Consider the following 17,347-nt stretch of genomic DNA (forward strand, 5'->3'; position numbering starts at 1 on the left):
ACTCAAACTCAAAATGGGTCACAGGTCTAAATGCAAAACACAAAACTATAAAACTCCTAAGATATAACATAGGAGTATACCTAGATGATCTTGAGTAAGGCAATGACTTTTTAGATATAACATCAAAAGCTATGAAAAGAAAATTGAAAACCCGGACTTTTCTAATTAAAAAAGTCTTCTCTCTTAAAGACAATGTCAAGAGAATGAAAAGATAACTCAGATGGGGAGAAAATATTTGCAAAAGAGACACCTGACAAAAGACTACTATGCAAAATATACAAAGAACTCTTAAAAGTTAACAACCTAATTAAAAAAAAAAAATCAGTCAAAAACTTCAGCAGTTACCTCATCAAAGAGGATATATAGATGGCAAATATGCATATAAGATGTTCCATGTCATATGCTATCAGGGAAATGCGAAGTAAAACAATGAGATCATTACACACCTATTAGAATGGCTAAAATCTGTAACACTGACACCACCAAATGCTGGCGTGGATATAGAGCAACAGAAACTCTCATTTATTGCTGGTGGAAATGCAAAATGACAGTGGCCATTTTTAAGGACAGTTTTGCAGTTTCTTATAAAACAAGACATGCTCTTACCATATAATGCAGCAATCATGCCCCTTGGTATTTATCCAAAGGAATTGAAAACTTATATCCACACAGATATTTATAGCAGCTGCACATGGATATAGCAGCTTTATTCATAATTGCCAAAGCATAGAAGCAACCAAGGCATGCTTTAAGTAGGTGAATGGATAAATGAATAAATTATTTGTTGCTGAAAATAAATGAGCTATCAAACCATGAAAGACATGGAGAAAACTTAAATACATACTACTAAGTGAAAGTCAATCTGAAAAGGCTAAATACTGTATGATTCCAATATGACATTTTGGAAAAGGCAAAACTATGGAGACAGTAAAAAGATCAATGGTTGCCAGGGCTTGGGGTGGGGGTGTTGGAGGGGAAGAAGATGTGAAAAGGCAGAGCACAGAGGATTTTTTAGGGCAGTGAAAATACATTGGTCCAAACCCAAAGAATGCACCACACCAAGAGTGAATCCTAATGTAAGCTACGGACTTTGGGTTATAATGATGTATCAATGTAGGTTCATCAGTTGTAACAAATGCGCCATTCTGGTGGGTAATGTTGATAATCAAAGGAGGCTATGCATGTGTGGAAGCAGGGGTGTATGAGAAATCTATACCTCCCTCTCAATTTTGCTTTAACCTAGACTTTTCAGATAAAACAAATGAAGTCTTTTTAAGACAGACAGGCAGGAAGAAAACAAGCAATGCACACCATCAGAAGTTAATCAGTAGAATTAAGGCTCCTCAAGAATTCCAGGCTTCCTCCACTTTCTCCCCCTCACTTCCAACAAAATATTAATACTAACTGCCACAAAGTCCTCATGCTCATTCCTTCCACCATGCAGAACATCCTTGGGCTCAGTTAACTTTAAGTTACATCTTTTAAAAATTGTTTATATTTCCTTTTTTGCTGGAAAAATATTTAATAAAAATGATTTTTTAAATTTTCTTATTTTAGAGTATTACAGGGGTACAAATGCTTTGGTTACATAAATTGCCTTTGCACCGCCTGACACTTTTTTTCATTGTTCTAATTATGATAATTTCTGAGCAACTAATATTAATAGATAATATCAACTGAAAATTCTTCCATGTTGCTAAAGGGCTTAATTACCAATCTGTGGTGTAATATGTCTATTGGAAAATTTGCTTTAGAGATTAATTCTTCAGGGGATAACTCCTCAGAGATTAAGCTTGTGAATTAATACCCTCTTATGAAACACCTTTTTGAGCCAAGCTGGGGCTTGGAAAATAAGGAGGTGAAAATTCTCTTGTCACCTCTTCCGAACTCTTTGTAAAACTCTAGGCAGTATCAAAAGAGACATCTTGCACAAACAAGCCTCACCACCGAGGGCCAGGGCAGAGAAAAACCAGAGACAGCTCAGCAGCCTTGGATTAAAGGCCAAATATTTTAGAGACAGAGCATTCCATAATGTAAGAGATGGACCCGTGGCAGACAGACGCCACAGCAAGGTAAAAAGTTCAGCAAGACATACTCAGACTGAAAGCCTCCCCAGGATGGAAAAGCCCAAAATTCAATTCTGTTTTAAATGAGTTGAGGCCTTGTTATGTTAATAATATTAACAAGAACACACTGTTACTACAACTGTGGGTTTCTAACAGGGGTCTTCACAGGCAAAAGGAGTGCTATCCAATAGAACTTTCTCTGATGGACATGCACTGCATCTGCACCGTCCAATACAGTAGTCACTAAGAACATGTAGCTACAGAGCACTTGAGTGTGGCTAGTGTAAATGAAGAACTGAATTTTTATTTAGTTGTAATTAATTTAAATAATAGCCACATGTGGCTAATGGCTACTGTATTGGACAATGCAGGAAAACGCTTAGACCATGGTTTGGGAAAATGGATCCAAGAGGTTATATCGAAGGAAATCTTATGTATATTCTGATCACCTGGAAAAATACTTTCTCAGTGCCCTCCTCACCACACACACACACACACACACACACACACACACACACTCTCTCACACTCTGTAGGATGGCACTATATTAGAAACCACTAGATATAGCAATGCTTTGCAAATTTTAGCATCCATCACAATCACCTGGGGGGGGGGTCTTGCTAAAACAGATCATTAGGCCCAATCCCAGAAATCTGATTCAGTAGATCTGTACATTTCTAACAAGTACAAATGATTCTGATGCTGCTGGTATGGGAGCCACACTCTGAATAGCACTAGAATAAGAACTTCGGCATTCAAAAACCCCAGCCTACTCCTACCAAAGTGGAGCTTCTTTCGCTTGTTCCCTTTCTTTCTTCACGGTACACAGAATCCCTCTCAAACATTCTTACAAGTTTTGCTTAACATCTAGGACTATAGATGTGTGACAGAATGCAAATAAACAAGGCAAACTATCTATGATGGATTTTCCACATGTTAGATCCAAGATAGAGGATATTTGCTGTAAAATTTATGAGTCTAATAATCACAGGACCAGAAACACAGCAAGGGGTAAACTCAAACCTGCCAGGACAGTTTACATCTGATCTCTGCACTGGCCCCATTTTTGAGTTGAACTGAGGCTTTCTATTAAAATAACGTAGATTATTTTTCAGGTCTAGGTCAGTTATGGCCTATTTTAACCATCCCAACACATAGTACTAGAGTATTAAAAGAACACATGTCATATTAAAACATCTTATTTGTAACTCAACAGGCATATATTGAAGATAATCCCTTTTCATATTCCCAAGGAGAAAAAATAGAAATGTAAAAGTTTTAGAATAAAACCATGTTTCTCCAAACATTCTCTGATCTCTATTGTATTTTCTGCAAAAAGTGATCTAGACCAGCAGTCATTTGGGAGGATATTTTTCTTTCAGGGGCTACTTCTTTATGTCCTTTGGTCTAATTATACATGAGTCATTTTAACGTTAAAAGACCACCCTTAATCACCCAAATGCTCTTTTACTGCTCTTATGAAGAGCCTTCATTCTGCCTCATCCACTCTTCCCTTTAACTTTGCAAAGAAAAGCCTTCATCCAGAATATACTGTCACAATGAATCAGAACATAATGCCTTTGAATGAACTCAGGCTCCAGTACTGTTCATATTTCCCATGTCATTAACCTTTGCCGTTTTTCAAACTCCCACTGTTTCTCCGTTATTGCCAACACAAAGATCAAGAGCGATCTTAGAAATTTGAGATGACAGGTTCTAGAAATTTGGGGGGACAGGGACTGTTCTCAGCATTTATGGAGTCCCCAGGTAGTCACACAATATTGTGTACATAGTTTCTTTATGCTACTGAGTTATTAGTGTCTTCTGTACAGGTAGGGAAACTGAAGCAAAATGAAGTTAAATGATTAAAATTCAGTACCAGAGAAACTCACAAGATTAAGTCACAGTATTACTTCAGCAGAGGTTCTTAACCAGGGACAATTTTGCTTCCTAGGAGTCATTTGGCAATGTCTGGAGACATTTTTGATTGTCACAACTGTAGGGGGAGCTACTGGCATTTGTGCATAGAGGCCAAGGACACTGCTGAACATACTATTATGTAATGCACACGACAGTCCACACAAGAATATCCCGACTCAAAATATCAGGAGTGCCAGGTTAAGAAGCCTTGGTCCACTGGCATCTCTAGTATTACTTTCTTTGGCCCCTAATCAATAAAGAATGGTTCCCTCTATCATTTAATCCTTGTACAGCCTTTACACAAAAAATATGCCAGTCAAGTGCTATTTCTGTCATGCTATACTTTTTAGTTACTTTTAAAATAGAGAATATACGGGATCTACAGAGGAAATTGAGGACAGTTAGCAAAGCCTAGCTCCTTTCTTTTAATGAGAAAACCTGGCAAAGGCCAGCTCTTTCCTTAGCAACCTCCAGGCCTAAGTCTACCTAGCTGCTCACGTGGACTCTTCCATTGTTGACATGCTTTACAGCCGTCCTTTCCCTGCTTTAGATTACCTCCAAGTTTCTCACAGCAATAATGACATACACTTACTGGAATCTCCAGAGATCTGCATCCCCTAACTGCCTATTTTGTTCAGTAAACTATACTGACTACTGACCATGTGAGGCACCTAAGGATATCGGCCTTTCTGGGTGGCCTCTGACTATGCCTGGGTGATGGGAAGTTATCTAGCAAGGGTTCAATGGCATTGAGCCAAGTTGCTTAAAATAACCCTCCAGTTTTCGGCTGAGTTTTTTTTTTTTTTTTAAACCTCCTGTCCCTCTTTTTCCTAACTATCCTTAGCCCCGCTTAGATTTACATTAATCACAGCTTCGGTTATGATGTTCCTGATGCCTATTATGCCTTGCACTAGCGGCTGCAAATAGATGAGGAGAGAATGGGCATACGACTTCCAGTTATGCTGGATAAAATAAAGTGGAATAGGCAGAACCCACGTGCTTTGCTAGTGCCATTATCCACCAAACTGGGAATTTTCAACTCTGAGGAGTTATTTCCTTCATTAAAGAAGTGATTAGTGAAGGGAAAGTTAAGCAGAGTGACCAATGGAGGAGGAGGATGGTGGGGGAGGGAAATATGAGCTAACAGAGCTAATAATGATGTGGCTACAAGAAAATGATGATCAGCCCCGGTTTCCTTCTCTACTGTGTACTATAAGAGGGCTCAACAATCTCTTCTATGTAAATCACATCCTATACAAACTCTCCAGCAATTCCTGTGTTGAGATATTTCCATGCACAGATCCCATCCCATTATCTTGGTCATGGTTTTCTCTTTGTAATTGGATTTGCATGGTGTCTATGACTTGAATCAACAATAAAGGCTCAGGGAGAACAGTTCTCATTGCATAAACTCCAAGAGACTGGCAAGACAAAAGCCTCTAGGGCTTGGCAAAGCCAGACAAACAATGGTAGAGAATGCCTTTGCCTTACCCTGGAGTAGAGGGTGTGGAAGCCTTCAAACCCACTCACATCCTCATGACCCATCTGCTCTGCTGCTTTTCACCGCTTGCTCATTTGCATGTTGGACCCACCACCAATCGATCAGCAACTGCCAAGGACAAAAAATGAATGAATGCACAAGGCTAAAGCACCACAGTCTCAAGTCCCAAGCCACTCCTCGAGTTTGTTAGAGTAGGCTAAGTGCTTTAACGCGTAGACCCAAACATGTATAATGGCTCAAGCTCAATACAAGTTTATTTCTGGTTCCTGTTTGCATACTGGACAGGTAGACATGTTACTGATGGCCCTGAGGCAGTGATCAAGGCACCCAGGCTACCATCTTTCAAATATAATTTCTAAGGATGCCCTAAAGGGTCCTCTCCATTCCAGCCAGCTGGGAATGGAAAATAGCATGAAGGAGCTTGCATGGGTGCTGTGTGTGTGTTATTGTTGTTGTTGTTTTCCTAGAAGTGGATCATGACTTTTCTTTCACTCACTTTCTGTTGGTTGGCTAAAACTCAATCACATAGCCGTACCTAATCCCATGGGCTATAGGGCAGCAAGTAATCTCTATTGTACAAAGCCGACTCCAGACCAACCAAGGAGGCAACATTAGGTTTAGAGTATAGCATTACTGGATGAGACACTAGCATAGTAACCTTAACTTAGTTAGTTACTTTGAGTCTCAGTTTCGTCATCTGTAAAATACCCTGCCCCTCCCTCCTTCCAGAGTCAATGTAAGACTCAAAAATGAAAGAAAGCAGTATTTCCCAGACTTGAATGTGCATTCACATCCTCTGTGCATCTCGAAAAAAATGCAGATTCCGATTTGGTAGGTCATGGGTGAGGCCTAAGATTCTGCATTTCCAATAAGCTCCCAGGTGATACTTACGCACCTGCCCACTGGCCATGCTTTGAGTAGAAATACTGCATAAACCACAAAATGATTTGCAGAAATAATTATTATTCTGGCACCAACCTTGATTGATTATAAATGAATTCCTAAATAGGTTGAATTTTTAGGATATATTTAGTCCGAGTATCAGAATTTCATGGTCACCCAATTTCAGAACAGGAAAGAATTTAGTCGGTCACTACTGTTCCCCCTTATTTTCCAGTCAAGGAAACAAACTCAAGTCAGTGATGCCCCTAAAATCTCATAACAACTCAGAAGAGTGCTGGGATTAGAACGTAGAAATTTGACTTATTACCTAACATAGTATGTCATAAACCCAGTTATAACTTTATTGCTAAATCAAGAACAAGTATTACTCTGGCCCACCCAAAAACGTACCAGAAAGTGATATTCACCAGCATGGCTCGCCATGGTACCAAATGTAGGCAAGGTGTCACAGGATACAAAGCAAGAGATTTTAAGCAAAATGTTCAAAATGCAGTGATCCTCAAAGTTATGTCTCACATGTCAAAAATGTGACTTGAATACAGAAAACATCTGTATGCCTTGTCAAAAATAAGAATTTTAACAAACAAGAATTTTTATTTTAAACATATGCAAACTCTAAGTAACCCCTATTTGTGGACAATTACAGAACTTGGAGTTGCAAATAGAAAAGGAAAATAAAATAATTAGCTGAGAAGCAGCTTACATGGTGAACCCTGGGTACAAGCAAAGGAATATAAAAAGTTTTTTTTGTTGTTGTTTTTGTTTTTAAATCCCTGGCATGTAAATTATTTTGCATCTCTGGGAGGATCATGGTGGGAACTAGGAGCGTATAGTTAACACAAGATGTAGTGCCCTCACAGAAGTTAATGATAGAAGTTATAAGTCAGAAAGGCAATGAATATCTGGAAGTCAGACCACATCAGGGTAATAAGAGCCCCTTGGTATGCACATCACCACCAAGAAAGCAACATGAATTTAGAAGTGTTTTGGTAAAATTAGGAGAGTAGTTATTAAGAAATGATAAATGGAAATCAATTCTTGCATATCCATTAAGATGGATTAAATGCCATTAGTATCTTCATTTAGTGAGCAATTTTTAAAACAGACACGCTCCTAAGAACCTCCACAGGTTTACTGCTGTACTCCTTTCACCATAACATCTTTAGCTCTTCAGTCAAGAACACTCTCAATCCTGGCAATTTTTCAGAACCAAGCCTAGAATTCTCCACCCCCCCCCAGCTTATCCTGGGGGTACAAAAGTTCAGGTTATATATATTGCCCATGTCCCGCCCATCCCCCCCAAGTCAAAGCTTTAAGTGCGTCCATTCCCCAGACAGTGCGCATTGCACTCATCATGTAGGTATACAACCACTCCTTCCCCCCTCCCCCCACCTCAGTCCGAAACCCAACTGGTGTTATTCCCAAATGTGCACGTAGGTGATGATCAGGGAAACCAATTTGGTGGCGAGTACACGCGGCGCTTATTCACTTGAACTCCAGTGAAAACGGCCTTTATATCAAAAAGTCCCAAAACAATACATGTTGGCATGGATGCAGAGAGACAGGAATACTCATACACAGCTGGTGGGACTTCAAACTAGTGCAACCCCTATGGAAAGCATTATGGAGATAACTTAAACAGATTCAAGTAGAATTTTTATCCTGTTTTTGTGTCATAGTCCCCTGTGGTAGTCTGTTGAAGCCTAAGGGACTCCCCTCCTCAGAATATATTAAATGTGTAAGATAAAATATATTACAAAGGAAGTGAATTATATGGAAATATTCTATCCACACGGACCCAATTTAAGAACATATGATACGGGGATGACTCTTACGGAATGATGAATGTTTCTTCTTATGGGAAACAGTATACACAGAAAAGTTTTAAAAACTCTAAGATGCACAGTAAAGAATCCTGCTCAGAGTCAGTTAATGAAGAAAAGAATGTGCTGCAAAGAGAAGCCTGACCTTGAATTTCTGCCAAAACTCAAAGCAATTCATGCTGTGGCTTTAAAATCCTACATTAAGGAATCACTCAAAATGTTCTTGGCCCCAGCCCTGTAGACACAGCACATTCTGTGGCATGATGGCAGGTGAAAAATGGAAGCATTGGAGAAGGCAAGACTGTAGAGTCCTGAGCTTGGGTCCTAGTCTTCTAACTAGTTCTGTGCCAATAACTAGCTCTGTTAGGTTGGTCTAGTCACTCAGCTCTAAGCTCAAACTCCTTGTCTATACATTGAGAAGGTTAAGTTAAACCATAAAGGGTTTTTTTCCTACAGTGAACTGTTAGGACTCTAAGACAATACATAATCATTTTTCTGGGAAGAAACATTAACAAGATTTCTTTTTGACATAGGCTCACAGAGCAAAAAAAATTTTTTTTTTTTTTTTTTTTTTTTTGGTGCGACAGTCTCACTTTGTTGCCCAGGCTAGAGTGCCATGGCGTCAGCCTAGCTCACAGCAACTTCAAACTCCTGGGCTCAAGCAATCCTCCTGCCTCAGCCTCCCAAGTAGCTGGATTACAGGCATGTGCCACCATGCCCGGCTAATTTATGTGTGTGTGTGTGTGTATATATATATATATATATATATACACACACACACACACACACGTGTTTTTAGTTGTCCCTATAATTTCTTTCTATTTTTAGTAGAGACGGGGTCTCGCTCTTGCTCAGGCTGGTCTGGAACCCCCGAGCTCAAACAATCCACCCGCCTTGGCCTCCCAGAGTGCTAGGATTACAGGTGTGAGCCACGGCGGCCAGCTCAAAAATACCTTCTAAATGAGAATTCTTCAGAAGCTTCAGAAATACTTTATGAGAATCATTCGATCATAGAACTTCAAACTTGAAAGAGATTTTAAGAGACACCGACTATCTCAGCAATCCCAGTGAATAGGTGAGAAACATAAGGTTTGGAAAGGTGAAGAGACTTATTGGTGGTCACATAATGAGGTGGTCACATAATGAAGCAACATTAATGGATTGCTGTGACTACTGCTATCTAGCACCAGCAGGATTTTAGGATTCGGCCTTGGTAGTAAAAACCTGCTCCATTCATTTTAAAAGAGACAGAAATAAACCTCAAATAAGCCCAGCCAGAGAGAGGATGGGAACTGTACAAGGAAGCAGGTGACTGGGGTGATGGCACCCAGGGTCAAAGGCAAGGCCCTCATTATGTACTCTAACTTCCCCATCGCTGGCAAAGCACCCACGTCTCTCAAATTTCATGTCCACAAAATTCATCTCAAAGAACAGTCAGTAGCAGTCAAAGACTAGTTATTTCAAAAGGGGAGATGAATGAATAAATCCTGGCTAATAAAGTCAATAAAAGCGAACTTCAAGTTTTGGGGTGTTAATACAATCTTGAAGGGTCAACATTAGCTAAGAAAATATAAAAACACTTGTTAGGAATTTTCAAATCTTAGAAGAAAATAATTCAGCATAACTTTAACCTATCTTCTGTAGGCAGCCTTAAAATATAGTTGACTACTTCATTAGCATTAATTTCACTAATACTCTCACTGCTGTCTTCAGAGCATGTAATCACTGGCTACTGCTCAGATTTAAATCACATGTACATTTCCATCACCCCACCCATGTGTGCAGACTAGCTTTACATACAAATAACCAGAAACAATGAAGTTGTTGGAAATGCTGATGCAATGATTTGAATATTTTTAATTAACCAACATGCATGCTAAGTGCTTTCAAAGCCTTGTACTGTGATACTTAATTGTCAGTTTATTCTCTGCCTTCTCCCCTCAGAAGCGTGCGTACACACACACACACACACACGCACGCACACGAGTGCAAAGTAATCAAAGTCATTCCTTAATCCCCGCAACACACATCATTCCTACCTTTTATAAACAGTCATGGCCTTCAGAACTATTTTGAGATTCTCTTTGACTGGGAGCTGACACAGCCTTTCAAAATTTTCTAGACTACAGGCTACCCACTGGTGGTTCGCCAGCTCCAGCATTTATCTCCTCCAGGAATTTCCAGAGGCAGCAGTGCCATCTATTGGTAGGGAGGGTACAACTTGTTTTCTGAAAACCTGTGGGTGGCTGGAGCCAAAGATCCGAAAGAACTGCATTCAGATTGGGGGTTTTGTAATCCTTTCTTTTCGAGAACACATTACAAGCACAACTGATACAACCTGGACATGTAACCTCCACAGGAGCCTCCACCATGTAGATTGCAGGTCCTCTGGAAGCCACATAAAGCTAGCCAATAAAGATGCAGCTATGCCTGGAAATACCTCAAGGCTCTAAAGGCAAGCAGAGCCCCACTGAATTAAACATATCCTGGCTGTCCTCTCTCCCCACTGCTTCTCTATCAGCCTATCTCACCCAGTGCCCCCCCACCTGTGGCACTGTTATCCAGTTCTATCTTACAGCATGTGTCCTAAGGAAGGAGCTCAGACCCCTCTCAACGTGAAGGCTCCTATATTTACACAATGTGACAGATCCTCCTCAAAAGACACTACTGCTTAGGCATGCAGGTCGGACTCTAATCTCTCTGGTTCACTCTCTTCATCCTCCTCCCCGCCTCTGACCCAGGGGATAGAAATGACAGAAAGGAAACAATTTCATTGTTGCTTTGAAGGCAACACTGGTGGGCTTTTATTGAATCAGAGAACAAAACCTTGTCCTATAGGTTACTAAGGTATGTTGCTCCCCTCAAGATGAACTAAGCCTGCTAATCTTCCTGTTGACCCTTGAATAACCTGATCAGTGTTTCTCAACTTTTTCAAAACCCATCTTCCCCTCCACAGACTAAATATAAGTATTGTAAGCCCTTTGTGTAGTTTGTAACAAAAATGACAGTTCTCTAAAAATAAAAATATACCTTTTTAAAACTATGCCCTCTTCACCCTCAGAATTGCCTCCTCCCCTCCATGCATGCCAGCTTAAAGATTTCTAAACAAGTTATTCTAATTTGTGTTCCAATCTGTCAGGTGACAACCTATATTTCACACTTTACTAAGGTTATCTGTGATTTTCCCAATGAGCTTTGTAGCAACTTCTATTCTTTTAACTTTCATTCATCAAGAAAAATCATCAAAAGTTGACTTACTGCGGCTGATAAATTTGTTAGGGGGAATCAAATTCAGGTTTAAGTGTTCCTTTTTTAAAAAAATAACCTGCCTGGTAAATCGATTTCACTGGCCTGGGGTGTTTTTTAGGTGTGTGAAATCAGATGGTTTCCTAAAGAAACATAACTGTAAAGGGCTTTTAAGTGGTATCAATGTTTTGGAGGAGTCAGGTAGAGACCCTTGTCCATCTCATGCCAGAATAAGTTCTGAATGAATTACACTGGAACTCCAGAATACGATAAAGTCTTTATAATGACAGCTGAACCATTGCTTACTGATATTAACCAGGTACATCCAAGAAATTAACAAGTTAGTTAACAAGTCCTTTCAGTTTTCCACTGGTCATGTTTCACTATAAGACGTACAATACGCCCTTGCTATTGCAGGTCTGGGGAAATGGAAGAGAGGCAGGGAATACCTTGTGCAGTTTTTACTTACTCTTAAGCTCCTGGACACACCCTCCCTTTTTAAAGTATGATATAAAGGCGACACCGCTCCCCCAAGACCCTCCACACAGCCCCCTCCACACAGACCCTCTTTTGGCAGCCAAATGGTCTTTCAACACACTTTTCGAAGAATTAAGGAGGTTTAGATTCTGCCTTCCCTTCTCTCTACAGCCCATTAACATGCCGAAAATAATCACCCACTTGGGCAGCCCCTTTCAAACCTCAGTTTACAGAAATTAACCCCCTCCCCCAAAAAAAGCTTATCTTCTTGAAAAAGAATCTCAGTGTGGTGGTCTGGTCTGCAGCACTGCAGGCATTTCGCTCCTCACCATTTACCAGTCATCAGTTACACTGTATCTGTAATTTCCTTTTGTAGCCTCTTATTTAGACCTGCTCCACCAGTGCCCAAGTGCTTTAAAAAAAAAAAAAAAGAAAGAAAAAAAAAATTCAGCCTCTTAACGAATCTCTGGATTCCTTTGGCAGGCTCAGAGCATTCAATCGCGGCGAAACTCTGGGGCGAGAGCTGGCGTGCAGGTCCAGCGGGCGGAGAAGCCGCCTCCAGGCGGCATCGGGGCTCAGTCCACGGGGGATGCCGCCCACCGGCCCGCACCAAGCCAGAAGGGCTCTTCGCACAGCTGCGCTAGGAATCGGCTTCGCTCGCAGCCGCCGGATTAGTTCAAGCCCCACAGGCTCGGCCAAAGTGACACTACATTTCTTTTCCCTTATTCTCCCATGTGACACGTCCCACAGCACTAAAGCCACCTCCTCCTCGGCCCAAGCCCGGGTCCAGTGCCCATGACATCCCCGCCCCACCACCCGCACCCTTTACCTGGGGAGGGGGCTGATGCCAGCATCCCTCCGGGCGGGAAACAAAGGCGGAGGCAAGGCTGCCAGGTGGGTAACTCCCCTCGGGCAGACCCGTCGCCGCGGTGGAGAGGATGGGGAGATGCATCAGAGGATGGGAAAAGGGAAACCGAGGCAACGAGGTGGGTGTTTGAGCCGAGACTGCATCCTTCCTGAAGCGGGTCTCCCCAGGCAGGCGGACCCCATACCTCCCCCTGCCCCGCCCAGCCCTGCTCAAGCCGCTCACCAGGACCTGGCTTGCGAGGGACGCAGGAGCCGCCCCGCGGCGCCGCTTACCTCTGGAGAAGCGCTCTGGCTTCCTCCGACGGCTACGGAGAAAGCCCCGCCGCTCGCGCACGCGCACGCGCTCTCGCGCCTTCGCCCCTCCAGCCCCCGCGCGCGCCCCTCCGACCCGGCTCTGGCCCGCCCCGGCCCTGTCCGTCAGCGTCCACGAGAGCCAATCCGGTCGCGCGGAAGGCCCAGCGCTAGTCACGTGGCCAGACCAGCCAATCACCAAATTGCCCTCAGCAGCGCAGGCTCCTATGTCCCTGGGGGTTCGGTTGCTACCAAGCAGCGAGGGTGCGAGGTGGGCACAAAGGGTTGAGCTGTTTTCTGGAGGTTGAGTGGCACTCAATTGATGAATTACCAGATCAATTGACTTCAAGTTTTGATAAGAATCACCTGGGTATCTTTTTAATCTACGGATTCTGATGCAAGAAGTCTGGGGTAGGTACCCAAGATTCTACAATTCTAGCAAGCTCCCAGGTGTGATGACGGTGCTCCAGGTCTGAGAACCACACTTTGAATAATCCCCGTCCGAAATGGTTGGCTATAGCCCCTCCTCGACGTTATTTGAAAGTTTTGCGACCTTTCTTGTCCTTCCTCCAGTGATGGAGAGCATTCCAGTGACTGACTAAACGTGGGATGTTGTGGTGACGCTTGTAGTTTGGGCGCCAGCTGACGGAAGGTGTGCTTAATTTCTACATTTCTCGCCCTTAGGCTATGGAGCAGCACCTGTGCCAGCTTGGTGATTGGCTGTAGAAACCGGAAGCGGAGGGGGAAAGCTCAAAGAGAACAGTAGGTCTACGTTCAATCCCAAAGTATTGGGCATGTGTGACTGAGCTAGACTCTTGGCCAGAGTGGCAACATAAGTGGCCCCTGCTTGCTTTCTGGAAACTTACCGTCCGTCATGGAACTACCCAGGCAAGCTCAGAAAGAAGCATGTGGAAAAGACGTGGTCACAGTACCTTGGGCAATTCAAGTGTAAGCCAAAGAGATTGTGAAATAGTCTGCCTTAGAGATCTTAATTGTCCAAATATTGCCAGTAATTACACAGTCAAGTCAGGAAGCCCAGGGCCTCTCCCATCTTTCAAACTTGGCCTAAAGCCTCAGTGTTTTCAGATTGGCCAGCTAGAGCCTTTGTTGTTCAGCATAGCCAAGCTCTTATTACCCAATGGTGTTACTAAGGCGATTCAACAGTCTTAAGTGCTAAATTCTCCCAAACTTTCTTCCCTCATTTCTTCTAATCAGGTATAACACTGCTTCAAGTAGTTGTCTTTCACCATTCATCAAGGTGATCAAACTACCACTTAGAGAAAATTTCACCCTTGTCAGGGTATCTTAGGCCTCTCTGGCTTCTGAGCCTCAGAAGTGAAGCCCACTTCATCTCAGACATTGTTTATCACGTTGCTCCTGTCAGAGATGGCATTGTATAAGATTCAGAATTACAGGGAACATATTACAATCTATTAACAACAATGGTTCTGGCTATGGCAGGAGTAAAGAAACAGCAAGAAAAATAGGATTGAAAGCAGCAAAGAAAGTTTCTTTTGCTATCATTAAGCCAGTCGTTCTCAAGCCTAGCTGCAAGGCAAGTATTTAAGGAAATAGATTGTGGGACCCTCTGCTTGGAGATCTGATTGGATTGAGCAATGGGGCCTGGACAGCTTCAGGTTTAAAAAGTTCCATCAGTAATTTGATATCCAGCCATGTTTGGAACACCTGCATAAGCTGCTAGATCGATAGACTCATTCTTTAACAAGGAAAACTTAACTCTGTACCACAAATCACTAATGACATAAAAACTCTGTAAGCAGAGGAAAGTTTCCACATAGTTTTTGAAAATTGATTTTTTAAAGGCCCAAAATAATTCATAGGTAATAAATACTTCAAAGACTATTCAGTGGAACAAATGGAAAAGCCAGAGCCACAACTAGTTTTGATTCCAGTGGACTTAAAAGGCAATGGGTTCTTTTGAAATATTGTCAACTATGCCAAACTTATCAACTCTCTTGTGATAGCTTCACTTGCTTTGTGCCCTTCTTAATGAAAAATTTCCAGGTGAGCATTATTAGGAGTTATTCTCAGGGTTTTTCCAACATGTAGAACAAAATCACTTGAGGTACTTGTTAAAAATGCAGATTCCTAAGGTCCAACCCAGAACCTCCTCCAGCCTCTCTTATGCCACAATTCTGAAGCTATTACTGGTTAAATTTAAGTACAAGTTGTACCTCCGGTTACAGGATATCTACATACAAGCAAACCCTCCAGTAAAATAGCTATGCCAGTACTTTGTTATAGTTTGCTATGCTAGCTAAATAAAGAAGTCTAATCTATTTTAAAGGATTCCAAGAAATTCTCAGTTCTCCTTACTGGAGTTTTTAATCAAATTGTTATTTTGAGAAATAAAGTGATTAGTGCTTGAATCCTGGAAAAGACTACTGCTGTAGAGTTTTTCTACAGAATAATATTTGCTGTAGTGGGGTATGACCTACTCAATGGTTTTTAAATTAGTGAAGTCCCCTCAGACCGTTCTACCAACAACGGCTGTCTTGCTCAAAAATGACTATTTGCGATACTAGAAATATGGAAGTCCAACGTGTGAGCCCGGAAACTGGCTTCCCTCCTTCTCTGACACTTTAAAAAATATATTTTACAGCATTCAAATGGGGGAGAAGTTTTCCTCGCCTTGTAAACTTGTAGCTTTAACTATTGGGTAAAATAAGGACAGTTTCACTGATACTTAACTAGCACAGATAATGTAAGTTTTTAACTAGAGAAAAGCATTTATTTTTTTCTTTGTGGGCGTTATCACAGAGAGAAGCCACAAAAAGGAAAGATTCTTCCTTGAGGATATTAATTTGAGAAAAGATCATCCAGGCTGTCACTCATTTTCTGTTTTTCCAATCTATTTGCTTCATGTATATAACCTGGCTATCCTGCCTCAGGAAATGGATATATTGGAGTGTGATATGAATTAGTGCAAAGTTTCCTACTCTCCACTCCAGAGATCGTTCAGTGAGAGATTTAGGTATGTTCGTAAAGAAAAAGATATAAACCACCCACCAATTTGCCAAGTCCTGGAAATCCACCCATTGCTCTATTATAATCAGAGCCTCCATAGACTGCTTTGTAATTGCTAATTACCTTTTTATCTCTCTAACGATAAATAGCTTCTCTAAACCGAATCGATTTCATTCGTGAAGACCCATGGATTACCCAAGATTTCTAGTCTCCATCGGTCATATAAATCCAGCCAGGAAAACATTTCATATCCACGTATCCGTGTTTTAGTAACTGATACATTTTTCCATTCAGTGTGACTGTGCACAGATTTAACTTGACAGAGGGAATTTTTGTAGAAAAGTTGATTTTATATTCTTTATAGAGAACATGAAAATATTTTTATGAAGTTTCATATTTAAAGTGTGTACAGATAATATATGCCCCTCTATACTCCCTCAACTTAAGAAATAAGACACTATAAATGTAGTCAAAACCCCCATGTACCCTTCCCACAGAGTTGATTTTTTTAGATGGAGATTTCACACTTAGCAAGCTTAGCCACAGATGAGAGAGAATGGTTTATAGAAGGAAACACCATATTACTTGCACATAATAGACAACACAAACGTAAACGGGCAAATCTCTTGCTGAATAAAATGCTTGCACACTCTGAACTAAGAAAAAGGTAAGAGCCGGAAGTCTCCTGTGGCCTAACACCTATGCTTTACAATTACAAATTTGGATATAGAAAGCAAGTAACCTTTAGGAGAAAAAAAACAGACGATTTAGAACAGCGATGAGGTGAGGCACCAGATTTCATTCATTCAACAGACACACTACTTTATCCCCGTCTTTTAGCTCATTTTATAGTAAGAGAGGTAAGCCATCACAATTCAGAATAAGAAGTTTTATGTTACAAGTGAGGCACATTACGTTAGAAGAAAGCGTACAGGAGGAGCACTAATTCTGACCGATGAAATAGGGAAGGCTTACTCTGCAAGTGATGCCTGAGCTGAATTCCGAAGAACTTTTAAGAGTTAGCCAGCTGTCATGGACTGTTCCTGTCCCCTCCAAATTTACACGTTAAACCTCCCGCCCCCCACCCCCCACCCCAAGTGTGATAGTATTAGGAGGTGGGACGTTTGGGAGGTAATTAGGATTGAGATGAGATCATAAGGATAGAGCCCTCACAAAATCTTATTTGTCGCGCTTAGCTTTCTCACTCCTAAGCTTGGTACAACGAAAGAATGAATAATTACTTGAAAAATAGCGCCTAGAGAGAA

The 17,347-nt window shown here is 41.5% G+C and overlaps 1 protein-coding gene across 2 annotated transcripts in view; it reads right to left on the reverse strand.

The window, feature by feature from the left end:
- The window catches only part of TMEM108 (transmembrane protein 108), a 290,574-nt gene extending 277,453 nt beyond the window's left edge, over positions 1–13,121 (reverse strand). For both annotated transcript variants that reach the window (XM_069473233.1, XM_069473232.1), the window contains exons 1-2: positions 13,077–13,121; positions 5,478–5,595 (exon numbers count right to left, since the gene is read on the reverse strand). The gene's annotated coding sequence lies outside the window, so the exon portion shown is untranslated. The remainder of the gene's footprint in view (positions 1–5,477; positions 5,596–13,076) is intronic.
- Between the last annotated feature and the right edge of the window lie 4,226 nt (positions 13,122–17,347).

The sequence above is a fragment of the Eulemur rufifrons genome, chromosome 7 (genome assembly GCF_041146395.1).
Source record: "Eulemur rufifrons isolate Redbay chromosome 7, OSU_ERuf_1, whole genome shotgun sequence".
Lineage (NCBI taxonomy): Eukaryota > Metazoa > Chordata > Mammalia > Primates > Lemuridae > Eulemur > Eulemur rufifrons.